General features: G+C 37.9%; 1 protein-coding gene and 1 long non-coding RNA gene across 3 annotated transcripts in view; both read right to left on the bottom strand.

The window, feature by feature from the left end:
* slc24a3 (solute carrier family 24 member 3) overlaps nucleotides 1-13,318 on the bottom strand; it is a 128,088-nt gene that overhangs the window by 95,008 nt on the left and 19,762 nt on the right. The gene's annotated exons all lie outside the window — the stretch shown is intronic.
* Nucleotides 5,307-13,318, bottom strand: part of LOC117960977 — a 20,764-nt gene continuing 12,752 nt past the window's right edge. The window contains exon 3 of the long non-coding RNA XR_004660279.1: nucleotides 5,307-5,390. This is a non-coding gene — a long non-coding RNA (uncharacterized LOC117960977). The remainder of the gene's footprint in view (nucleotides 5,391-13,318) is intronic.

The following is a 13,318-nucleotide window of genomic DNA, read 5'->3' as shown; positions in this document are numbered from 1 at the left end:
ATATATATATATATATATATATATATATACTATATATATAGTATACTAGTGTATTTCTAAGTTTTGCATTTAGTAATAAGCCCTTTATTATGCCTTATAATTTAACACCTTAATTGTGCTTGTTTATTATACCTGATAGGCATATACTCATTTGAACCTTATATTATCTACATTTACTGATGCATGCCTGTATTTCTGTTTCAGAACCACACACATTCAAACCCAGCTGTTATTAAAATAAAACGCCTAGAAGGAACATCTTGTTATTGATGCACACACACAGTAGTATCCACAAAATTAGTCCGATGAGGGGATAAGGGAAAATGTGATAGTGTTCCACGTTAATACCTTTTTTCTCTCGCTGGAGACTGCTGTCTCTAAGGGGCAGAGCATGATCTGGGTTAGCTCCGGTTACCTTGCTACCTTTGTAATAAAGATATGGAGCAAAGGAGACTGCCACGGAGAGGGGTAACAACCAGACTGATAAATGATGTTCAGAGAGCTTTCACAGCAGAGTGGCCACGTTGTTTTAACGATTTTATTAGTACAGTTAAACCCACAGCAAGACCACCAGCAGCATGCTACTACTAACGTAAAAATAGCCTCCTTGAGCAAGTGCAACGTTGACGCTGTAGTAAAAAAAAACTTGACTCTTGACTCACCCTTCACTTCTCTGTCATATTTCTGGAATATGCACTTTAGATTGTGTGATTTGTTTCTGACTTTCAAATGAATGTTTATACCAGGCTTGATCAGTGTTTAATACACTACTGTGATTGAAGTGCTTAAACAAAAGATGTCATTCATATAAATTCATGCATCACCTAGTTGCATCATCACAACAAGCCTGGTTTTAAGAAAAGAACAGTTTGTCTATCTAATGTGTTGTTTATACTATACAATGATTCATTGCTTGTCATTGTTGAAAAATACAGAAGACAAAGAGTATAAAAAATAAGTGCATATTAAATCGCAGTTACAATATTTGGTGAAAGAAATCACAATTAGATAATTTTCCAAAATCAATGGTCACCCTCCTCCTCAGGAATGGACCTCTCTCTTCCACTCTTCCTCTTTTCATCTGTCTCTACAAGCCATGCAAGGATCCCAGAATACACATGGCGGGTGCTAAAATAGGCTTGGGCTGGGTGATGAATTAACCAGGGCATATTTAGGGAGCAAGGAAGCGACAGAGAGGGAGAAAGAAAGATTAGAGCGACAGAGTAGGAAAAAGAAAGAGAGAGAGAGAGTGAGAGAGAAAATAGCTCCTAATGTTTAATCACAGCTAGATCAAAGACAGTACCTGGCTGATAGACAAAATCGGTGAACCTTGCTTAGATTTGTTCATCCATCATAACAAAGCTTTGTCTCTGTGTGTGTGTGTGTGTGTGTCTATGATTTGGCTATAAAACACGTGAGAAAAGACCAACTCCTGAGGTCGAGAGATGAAGTTGTTAACAGATTGGGGACAATCAAGAGAAAGGGACAAACACATAAACACAAACACCTCCAAAATCTCAAATTTGTCAGGTGAGATTAGTGTGTTTTGCTGCTTTTCTTGTTTAATTGACATTGGGAAGTGAATATCTTTGGATTTGGGACTGTTGGTCGGCGCAAAACAATTTCAATTTGCAATTTGAAGACATCCTATTGCACTCTGGGAAGTTCCCACAGGCATTTTTCTTTACTATCCGACATTCTGACATATTCTACGTAGCACGGTTAGCCAGGGCAGTCAGGCTTAAGTGGCAAAGGTTTGTGTCAAACTGTATGCCAACAATGTAATGCGTATATTTGTGGAGTGTGGATACATTTTAAACATTGTGACGATTAGCGGAGCCGTAGTGATAGCTAGAGACGAGCTGGATACTTGGCTGAAACAAGTATCCGGTACGGATAAAGCACTTTTGCCGAATACACGTATTATACGAGTAATACAAGTCAATATCTGTGCTCGGATTGAATAGAAATCCAAATTAAGTAGCGGACCGTGTCTACGTTCTGGGATGGTCACAGCGCTCCTCCTCTACACACACACTCTGCTCACTTACTCACACACAGAACACGGATAAGTGAACAGCGCTCTCTCTCTCTCCCTCTCCCTCAGTCACTCAGGTTCGCGGGTCTTTTCCGTTAACGTCCGGGGTTTCTTTAGCTTCAGGTTTGTTTTTTACTTCGATTTGTTCACTTACTTACGTGGGGATTCAGACATGCTGCTTGGTAGAATGCGACTCGCGTTGCGTCTCAGCCATCTGAGTTTTTTTTCTTTTTTAAACCTCTGCTGCGGTTTTAATCTATAGTCCTTGACACAGAAAAATGACACTGATCATGAAAAACTTAAATACAATTTAATTGTAATTAAATACAATTGAGGTGCGGCTGTGGCTCAGTGGTAGAGCGGTTGCTTGCCAAGTGGAAGGTTGGTGGTTCAATCCCTGGCCCTGCAGTCCCACGTCAAAGTGTCCTTAAACAAAACACTGAACCCCGAGTTTCCCCCGATGCTGTGCATCGGAGTGTGAATGTGTGTGAGTGTGTATCTGATGAGCAGGTGGCACCTTGTACGGCAACCTCGGCCACAGTGTGTGAATGTTTCCTGTATGGTGTAAAAGCGCTATATAAATACAGCATATTTACATTTTACTTCATAATTGCAACCGCATGTGTTGTATTCATTGTTGCAAAACTTGTTCTGTATATTGTTTGTTTGTTACCATGACAACACCATTGATCTGAAGCTCAATGCTCATGCTGTCATGCTGTCAGATAATTCATGTGGTAAACAGATACAGATAATGCTGTACTCGCTTATCCCTAGTAATAACTAATTCTATAGAGTGTTTCCCGCATGTCACATAAATAAATTAGGTTTACAAATGTCTTCCACACGCTTTGCACACGCAAATATTTCTTTTTTTTAAATAAATGTAGTAGAAATCCACAAGTATTTGCAATTTTCATCAAAACACATTTGGATGTTGTAACATTTACATACAAACTGCTTGTCACGTATGCTTTTTACTGCATTTGTGTTTGGGTTTGTTTAACTGTTGATTAAACAATTATCAAAATTGTTGCCAACATGTTTTTCTGTTGACTGACTTATTAATCAAGGTATAACTGTGTCTTTAGAATAATGCAAGACCTGTGTTTAGTTATTTGTTGTTTCAGTTGATATTTAGTTGTAGTGGTCTTAAAGTTGGTCTTAAATTAGCAAAGACACTTTTGCAGGACTTTGCGCTGTGCAAGATAGGACCACTTAAGTGGAAACTACATTTTTTCCCTTACCGTATCAGCATGCGGTAAGGTCTTGGACACAGTGGTCTCAAGCAAGAAGGAAAAGGTGTTATGGTGGAGCGCTATCACACTTTCCTTTCTTGCAGACTGACTTTAGATATGAGTCCTGAGAGCTTCAAAAGATGCTCTGGGTTTGGACCCCAAGAGTCCAAACCCAGAGCATCAAAAAGGGACGCCGAGAGTCCCGACCAACCGTGTCTTAAAATGATGCTAAAGGAGACTTTTTGCATCAATGACAAACACCAAAGGCACCTGAGCAAGTATTGCTTTTTGACGTGATGGCAGCGAGGATGTGCTCAAGGGCGGTTTCTCTTGACTGAGGTATATAAATCATCATAGTCCACCTTGCTACATTGAGAGTATATTAGTGTGGCTTCTTTTTGCGGCATATAAGCACAGTAAGATTTGGCTGGTGCTGGATGAGCCAAGTGGCCACTTAAATATCAGCTCGACACCAGAATGTGTTGGAGCTTTTCTAAGTGCACAAATGCACTCAACTTCCATCAGTGGTGGAAGAAGTATTCAGATCCTTCACTTAAGTAAAAGTAATAATACCACACTGATAAAATACTCTGTAAGTAAAAGTAAGAAAATCCACTTAAAGTAGTAAAAGTAAAAGTACTCAATGCAGAAAAATCCTCACAATTTAGAAACTGGAAATGACCAAAACAGTTCTGTTAAGTGTTCTTGTAGGCTGTTATACTGTTGTGGAGTTTAAATTATAATAAAACATTGCATTTTATAAACAACTTGTGTTTTGTATGCAAAAATCTTAATTTGTGTTGCGCCCAGATTGCTCAGTTGGTAGAGCGGGCGCACATACAGTATATAGAGGTTTAGTCCTTGGCGCAGCGGTGCAGGGTCTGACTACAACCTTAGCCCTTTGCTGCATGTCATTCCCCCTTTTTCTCCCCTTTCACGTCTTCATATTAAATAAAGGTCTAAAATGCCACACACAAAAAAATCCTATTTTGTAAAGTAACTAAAACTTATTACAGTGCCCATATTTTGAAAGAAATTACTTTCTCTGGGATTTGGGATGTTATTTTGTGTCTGTGGTGCTTCCACGCGCATACAAACTTGAAAAAAAACAACTATCCATGCTGCTTTTAGTGACATGCTAGCGCTCGCATCCTGGCTCGTTCTCAATGGCAAAACACTGCTCCAACAGCCACTAGTTCACCATTATCTCCAAAAGAGCTACTTCCTGTCCCTGTTCTGCAGGTATTCCACAACTGTGCCCTTGTTTAGAAGAAGTCTCTCAGCTAATCCTGGATTGTACTGACCAACGTTGGAGAAAGAGTTATCTAGCTGAGGCAATCTTACCTAGCTACTGAGCATGTGCAACTCCCAACAAAGATAGTATAGAAGTTTGATGTCTTACTCTGTAGCTACAACAGAGACCCATACACACAGGGTGAAACAGGATCTGCAGCAATGTACAGTACAACAGAAACATGGTGTTTTTTGAAAATGAAACCATGTAAACCTCAAAATACAATTATAAACCTGGAAATGGGCTCTTATTGTAGTGGAGGTAAATTACAATATTTCTCTTTGAAATGTTCTGGAGTAGAAGTAGTAAGTGGCTTGAAAAAGAGAAGACTCAAGTAAAGTACAAGTACCGTATTTTCCCGACTATAAGTCGCTCGGGAGTATAAGTTGCATCAGTCAAAAAATACCTCATAAAGAGTAAAAAAACATATAAGTTGCACTGGACTATAAGTCACATTAATTTAGAAATTTATTTCACAAAATCCAAGACAAAGAACAGAAATGTAGTACACAGAACAACAGGCTGAAGACGGTATGTGTCCGCAATGTTAGCGTAACAATACATGTTACATACAATTAGCACACAGAACAACTACCAGGCTGTAGTAACTGCACCGTTGACAAGCCTCTCCCGCCAGCAAGTTGTTCAAGCACCCACCTGTGGACTCGTTTCTCCAGCTCTGGCCAATATGTAACAAGTAATATATAACAGTATAACAGTAACCTTTTTGCCCTCAAAAGTTTCTGAGTCACTCCAAACTTTCTTTCTACTGCTCGATTACCTTTTTTGGCTGCATATTTTACTACCTGCAGTTTGTAATCTACAGAATAGGATTTTCCTTTTTGGGGCATTTTGTTTGTGTTCAGTCTTTTTTAGCTGTCTTTAGGAGCAGCATATAGTTGTCACAAGCCTAGAAAGCCCTCTCGCGGCTATTGACATTAATGTTTTCAGTATAAATTAACATTTAAAAACATGTTAAATTACATGGTATTTTTATAAAATTTATATTTATAAATCACACCTGACTATACAGTAAATCACGGGACCAGCCAAACTATAAAAAAAAAGTGTGACTTATAGTCCGGAAATACAATTTGAACTTCAGTTCGTAATTGTACTTAGTTACATTTCACCACTCCTCATCATCTCTCTTTCCCTCCCTCACACATTCATTTACAATTCTAACCTGAGTGTGACATTATTCTCACTGTACTTATTAAATAATAAGCCACACTGCTCTTCAGCACCTAATCCAAAGTCTTCCCCCACAGTTCAAAGTGTCATGCAGTCTGTCACATGCTCAATTTGCTCTGCCGTGGATTCATTATTCATCTCCAGGCTTAAATGAATGGGCTTTCATGGAATCAACAGGAACCGTATGACAACCTCAAGTTATTGTGAGAAGCCTGTGAAAACCTGGGTTTGTATTAAGTAGGTGTAAAGTGCTTATATTTTCCCTTTACCTCAAACTGTGGGCCTAAAGTAGGCCTGCTAACTAACGATTATTTTCACAGTTGATTAATCTGTCATTTGATTTATTGATTAATCAATGAATTATTTGGTGTTGTTTTCCAAAAATAGTGCAAAATGTCAAATCAGTGTTTCCCAAATTCCAAAAGGACGTCCTAAAATGTTTTCTCTTAAATATTTTCATCTTCAGATTACACAACAGTTAAGATACTGGAACATTTTCAGATTTAAAGAATGTGTAATCAGAGAATCTTTTTTAATGACTCAAACCAATTAGTCCATTATTGAAATAATTGGGGATTAATTTAATAAATGACAACTCATGGATTCATCTTTGCAGCTCTAGAATAAAGAGTAGCACTGTAATGTGCTGGTACCTCTCCCCCACCTTACTAATTAGTTTGCATCTAGTGCTTTGTGTTTTACAGAAGAATGCTAACTAGAACCACCGCCATGTCTGTCCAGACTCATAATACATGTCAAGACTAAGAAGCAATTTAAAAGAAGTTATTACACGTCTGTTTGGAGAAATGTGGCTGATTCACACACATCTTTAACCAGGCAGCACAGAAGAGCTATACAGTCACAAAAGATCCAGGATTAGTGTCCCCAATTCAGCATCGGCCCAAATGTCTACCTTCTGTTCTGAGTTATAGCTATTAATGGCCCGAAAAGTGTTTTTGAAAACCATTATGTCACAGTGACGTTGACCTTTAGGATATAAAATGTCATAATTGTACAAGACATTTGTGTAAAATGTCATAATTAGCGTAGGAACTCTTGAGTTTGTGCTAAAGAATAGAGTTGGGTGTTGCAAAATGTTTGCCAAATTGATTTGATTTTTCCATTCATTTCAATGTCAGTTAGGTCAGGGAAATTTTTGAGTTAACGATTTTGCTTGGATATAAAAGAAAGTATCAGAGAACTTGCTGTAAAGTAAAAAGTAACCCTCAAATATTTGTTTTTATAATGCACCAGGTTAATGTCCATAAGAATTGAACGCCCCTAAGGTGGGTCAATTCACCACATCCATGATGCAAAGGCATATATTAAAAGATTACTTTAGAGATTTTATTAATCAATTATTGACACTTTCAACTATTTTAATTAGAGAATTGATTATTTTGACCCAGCCCTAGTGAAAAATGCATTTTGTGAGGTCACAGGGACCTTCATTTTTGACTTTCAAACCCAATCAGTTCATTCTTGAGTCAAAGTGGATGTTTCTGCCACATTTGAAGAAATTCCCTCCAGTGGGTCCTGAGGTTTCACAGGCATGGGAAGGACGGAATTCAAAGAGTTCAACAGGAAAAGTATTTAGGAAAATTTCCCACTTCAAGGTGTCTTGACAAAATCTTTCCAAAAGGCAATGAGTAATCGTGTTAAATAATACTGATTTCAATATTGACCAAAGTAATAGTGATTATGATTTTATTTATAATCCAGCAGCCCTACTATAAATTACGTTGACTGTTGTTATATTATAGGTTGATGACGTAAAAACACAGCTGATACAAAATACTATACAATTTGTCGAATCAGGTTAAACAAAATGGTACACGCTGCTCACTGTACTGTGTGTTTCTGCAGGACTTTGAAATTGCTTGCCCTAATGCAGCACATATATCAAACACTGCAATTTCTTGTTTCAGTGAGACTAGTCAAAGACAATCAACATGTGTCAGAGTGCTGTGACTGAGTGTGTCTGGGTACGAATGTTGAGGGGCCTCCTGCAGTGATTATGCCTGGTATTCAATGATAAAAGCGTGTACTTGTCACCCACACGTTGATACAATGGGAGAATAGAAGGTTTGAGTGACTCACACCTGCAGCTCATTGCTCTGCTGAAGTTACATTGCTGAAGCAGAGCAGGGGAAAATGGAAAGTGCTGACATCTCATTCAACCCACAAGGACACTTTACAGTCACTTTACTCTAGACCCTGCAGAACCCCATTTGACAAGGTTTGATCTGAGGTACCTGCGTATGAATACAATGACCCTGATCCAGGGGAAATGGTAACTACTATGTGTTTTATAGCTGAATACAGTATACGGCAGGGGTTGGCAACCTTTTAAAGTTGAAGTGCCAATTTAAAATGTTCTTGTTCATCAGTGTGCCATATTAGCATTAAGCTTGCCGTCATCTACCGAGCCCACTCAGGAAGTTATTTTCTTTTCTTTTTATATTTGTGGAATGCGGATGGAGAAATAGGCAATCGAGCTACCATAAATGGGCCCCTACCAAAGGATGTAAAAGAGATAATTTGGGATTGGGACATTTCCCCAAAACACTTTTACACACATATTGCTAGTGTGCCATTGGTTGAGCTACTGCTTGCCAATGGTGGCACATGTGCCAAATGTTATAGGGAATAGTAGCTAAGTGGGGACTTGGCTTGGGAACCCAGTGTTTCCCCTAGGTCACACGTGTCAAACTCAAGACCCGTTGGCCAAATCCGACCCCCTGCAAATTTTGATCCGGCCCCCATATATATGTTGGTTCATAATAAATGTTGGACGGCTTAGTTTTTGTCACATTTTTCAAAGTTGTTGCTGCTTTTCCGGCATTTCTGTTGTTTTATTTGAAATCTTTGATGGTTTTGGCCTTTTGACCGCACTTCACTTAATTAAAAAGAAAATATGTCACTTTATAGGCTGGTTTAGGAATGTCACAATGCCAAAAATCAAGTAGTCTATACCAATGCCACCAAAAGTACATGATATTCATACTACATGCTACTTAGCTATCGTAACTCATGTTAGGCTGTGACAGACAAAGGCAGAAAGGAACAGATTTACTTTCTACTCAGAAGCTCCAGGTGAGGTAGTGAAAGCCACTGCTGTAGATGTACGGTAAAGAAACTTCAAGAAGACAGAAAAGGACAAAAAAGGACTTGCAATAATTTCTGACACATATACCAAATAAAACCAAACAAAGAAATCATAAAGTAATAAACCAGTTTACTTTCAGCTCAAAACATACCAAATATATAGTTAATATAGTATATATAGTTTCGCAGAGATTGAAAAGTGGCCGATGGTATGTCACTCGTGGTTCAGCAGTATAAACTGATCCCCTGGCAACCTATAGCATAGTATTGTGATATTTTCTGTGGCAATACTGTATCAATATGCAGACACCAAGTATTGATATTTGATTAAATAAATTGCACGAGAATTTAACTTTTTGGTACTACAATTGTAAAATCAATTGCTTTTTCAGTCCACCAGATGAACAACAGAGAAATTAACATTTTTAGATTACAGGTGTTGACAAAGTTGTATTGTATCAAGTTGAAAAAAAACTTATCAATTGCAATATATGGGGGAATATCACAATATATTTAAAATGGCAGTTATCTTGTATCCTGACATATACTGTATGTATTGTGGGGCCTCTGGTGATTCCTACCCCTAGTGGGTTATGTCACTTACTACAAAGACATGTGCAATTTTTGGAGTGGTAAGCTGCCAAGGGATCGTTTATGCCACACTACCATTAGAATTCACAGTAAGTGAGTGGGTGTGTTGATGACGTTTCTATCAAGGGCCTGGCGAAAAACAGGAAGAATATCTTGGCTGTTGTGAGCTACATGTGTAAAAGGGCAACAAGTTCATATTAGAAAGGGGCTTTAATAAAGTCCATACAGATTGTATAGCTGCATATATTTGTATGCGTTGCCTTTAACAGGGTTACGGTATCATACATGAATGGACTGAAAAATAGGATTGGGCATCTATTACCGGTCCCAATTTGGAATTGTTTCAAAAATTACGATTCCAATGGAATAGTTTTTTTTTTTTTTTTTGAATCCTTTGGAAAATTTGGTTTCATCAGTTCCACATTTAAAACGCTCAAGTTTTCATTTCCATAGCGGCCACCGTACTTCCAGGCGCTCATTGTGTTGCAAGAGCAAGTAAGCGGCAATTTAGTGGGTTGAAAAAGCCCGGCAAACTGTGAATCACAAATAAATCCAAATAAAATGTTCCTCTTATGTTTGAAATAAGCATGTGACCCATTTCAGCTCCAGCCCTCAAAGAATCGGAATTGACAATCGATAAGAACCGTAATCTGAAGGAAGAATCGGAATTGGAATCAGAATTGTGTAGATCCAACGCCTATCCCTCCCTAGAACATCCTTAAAAGTGTTTTTAACGCCAAAGAACTGTAATATAACAATGGATATAAAGTCTTAATTAGCTACAAACATTTACCTCTAGACACAAATGGTCGACAACGTGGAACACCATTGCTTGCAAGCTAGCTACTATGGCCTCCCCTGCTAGAGAATGTTCCACTAAGGACGACGATGTAATCTCCAATGGCCAGCTGGTGAAGGAGCTGTCCAAGCAACGTGCCAGCCTAAGAAAAGATATTTCAATCCTCATTCATGAATCGGTTTGCCCTTTGCAAACTTCTGTTAACGCTATAAAAGAGACTGTGGATACATTTCAAAGCCGCTTGACTGCAACGGAATGCCTAGCAGGGGAGAATTTAAAAAAAAGATATTCGCAGCAGATGCAGCCATTAAGTTACTGCAAACGCAGACTACATACAAAGCTCCTGGATCGCATTGAGGACTTCTCTCGCAGATCTACTTTGAGAATTGTAAATGTTCCAGAAGACAGCAAAGGGGAGGAGGATCCTGTAGAGTTTTATGAACATACTGGAAGGTCACCAATAGGCTAAAAACTTAGCTTTGAACTTGTTACAAAGTGGCTAGGAGGCTACTTTGGCTGTATTACATAAAATAGCTATATAAAACTATAGCTAGCGGCTAGTTCACAGCAGTCTTTCAGACTGAACTGTGCTTGAGATGTGTTTTCTTCACTGATCTATAATGGTAGAATAAAATGACTAACATGAAAACTTTGAGGAGAATCTATATTATGCCCTGCCTACTATGTGTATCCTCTCTTAAACAATACATTTAATTTTTGTGTTCGGGGTCATTCTGAACGGTAATTCATGTGAAAGTGTTGGTGGCTAACTGGCTATATATACATTACTATTAGCTAAATGTTACTGTTTAACATTACTATCGTTGTTCAAGCTCACTTTTGAAATAGTCCGTGATGATGTGACAAATGTTAGACGGCGATACTGATTATTTTTAAACTGTTTCATGTTTAACTTTAAGATGGTCAAGCCTCTCTTGGAGGTTAATAGTTTACTTGGGAAATAATGCATCCCCGGAAGATTCAAGATTTAATGGGGGACCAGCGGTCTGCCTATGTTCTGGAGGCAGACATGGGTCATTTTTGTGTTGATTTTATTGTTGGGATGGGTTATTATTGACACAACCAATGTGTGCTTATTCTGTTAATTCTGTATGATTATTACTTTGGAGGAGTTGTTGATGAACAGTCACCTTTCTGTGGGTTGCACACTCCACCCCCTCCCCCTCTTCCCTTTTGTGGCACATGTCTGATGGCACAAATTATAGTAAGGCAGAAGAAAGTGTGTTATCCACCCGATCTATAAGCTGGAATGTTAAGGGCTTGAATGGGCCGATTAAAAGAGCACAAATATGTTCCAACTTAAAAAAAGGTGTAGCATTTTTACAAGAAACTCACTTGACTCACTAGTCAGGTAAGGCTCAGGAAAAACTGGGTTGGACAGACTTTCCTTTCTGCCTTTAACACCAAGGCACGGGGAGCGCCATGATTAATTCATGAAAATATATTGTTCACTCTTTCCAAAACGATCTCTAATCCTCAATGACGGTTTTTAATAGTGTCAGGTTCTCTCTTTAACACCCCAGTCATACTTATAAGTGTATGCCCCTAATTGGGATGATATTGGCTTCATTGACAATCTCACCTCCCTGATACCAAATCTAAATTCACATAGGCTCATTCTTGCTGGAGATCTAAATATTGTGACTGAACCAACAATAGATCGTTCCAATCCTAAAACATTAGCATGTTCCAAAATGTCCCTGGCTCTTTATCATTTCATGGATCAAACTGGCTGTGTTGACCCATGGAGGTTTTTCTATACATATACATATATATATATATATATATATATATATATATATATATATATATATATATATATATATATATATATATATATATATATATATATATATATATATAATATATATATATAAAATCATACATACAGTAGAATATTTTTATTGACAACTCACTCCTTTCTTCAGTAAAGAAAGTAGAGTAAATTGCCATTGTGGCTTCAGACCATGCACCAGTGATTCTTGATCTTGTCTTCTCTCAAAATCTAACACAGTGCAATACCTGGAGACTAAACACAGCCTTAATTGCAAACATACAAGTACACATACAGTTTTGTGAATTTGTATCCAAAGCAATTGATGAGGTTTTGTTCTTCAACAGATCACATTTAATCTCACCATCTACTTTATGGGAGACACTAAAAGTTGTGACAAGGGGAGAAATTATTGCATACTCCATATCAGGTAATAAAGCAAGATTAACCCATTAACTCTATGAAAAAAATAGACCGCCAGTATTTCACAGCACCAACTCTGGAACTATTTAGAAACAGAATTGCTCTTAAAACTCAGTTTGATTTATTATCAACACAAAAAACTGTGAGACACCGCCTGTTGTCAAGAGGGCACTATTATAAGCATGGAGAATAAGCAGGTGACTTGTTAGCTTACCAGCTGAAATGCAGATCAGCGTCTCGTATGGTCCCACAGACTCACAGTGCTTCACAGTTAACAATAGATCCAGTGGAAATAAACAATGCTTTTAAAACATTTTACTCTGACTTGTATTCATCGGAATTTTCACAAGATCAACTAACATGTTACAATTTGTCGATGATTTAAACATCCGTAAAATAGATGTAGCTTTTAAAACTGACTTTGACAAACGGTTGCAACTACAAGAAATCTTTGATTCCATCCAGAAAATGCAAAGTGGTAAAATCCTCATCTCAGTTAGCTCCCATTCTCCTCAAAATGTTCAATCATTCATTGAGTCACTCAAACCTACCACCGAGGTTCTAAACAAAAACAAACTAAATAAAACTAGATGGGAAAAAACATTGTCGTTAACTGAGATAAAAATAAAAACGAGTAATTAGAAAAAAAGATAACTAACTAAAACTATAATGTCTGTTTGCAAAACTAACTAAAGTATTGAGTAAATGTCCTTGGTTTTCATCTTTGTCAATGTTTTTCACAGAGTAAAAAACATTACATGGACTTCCGGTTATGGCGGCACGGTGAGCAGACGCGTTTTCCTCGTGCTCAGTTGTTTTTTAAGAAATCCTGCATTTT

The sequence above is a fragment of the Etheostoma cragini genome, chromosome 17 (genome assembly GCF_013103735.1).
Source record: "Etheostoma cragini isolate CJK2018 chromosome 17, CSU_Ecrag_1.0, whole genome shotgun sequence".
Classification (NCBI taxonomy): domain Eukaryota; kingdom Metazoa; phylum Chordata; class Actinopteri; order Perciformes; family Percidae; genus Etheostoma; species Etheostoma cragini.
The sequence above is the reverse complement of the archived record's forward strand: the minus strand, read 5'-3'. Positions and strand labels throughout refer to the sequence as shown.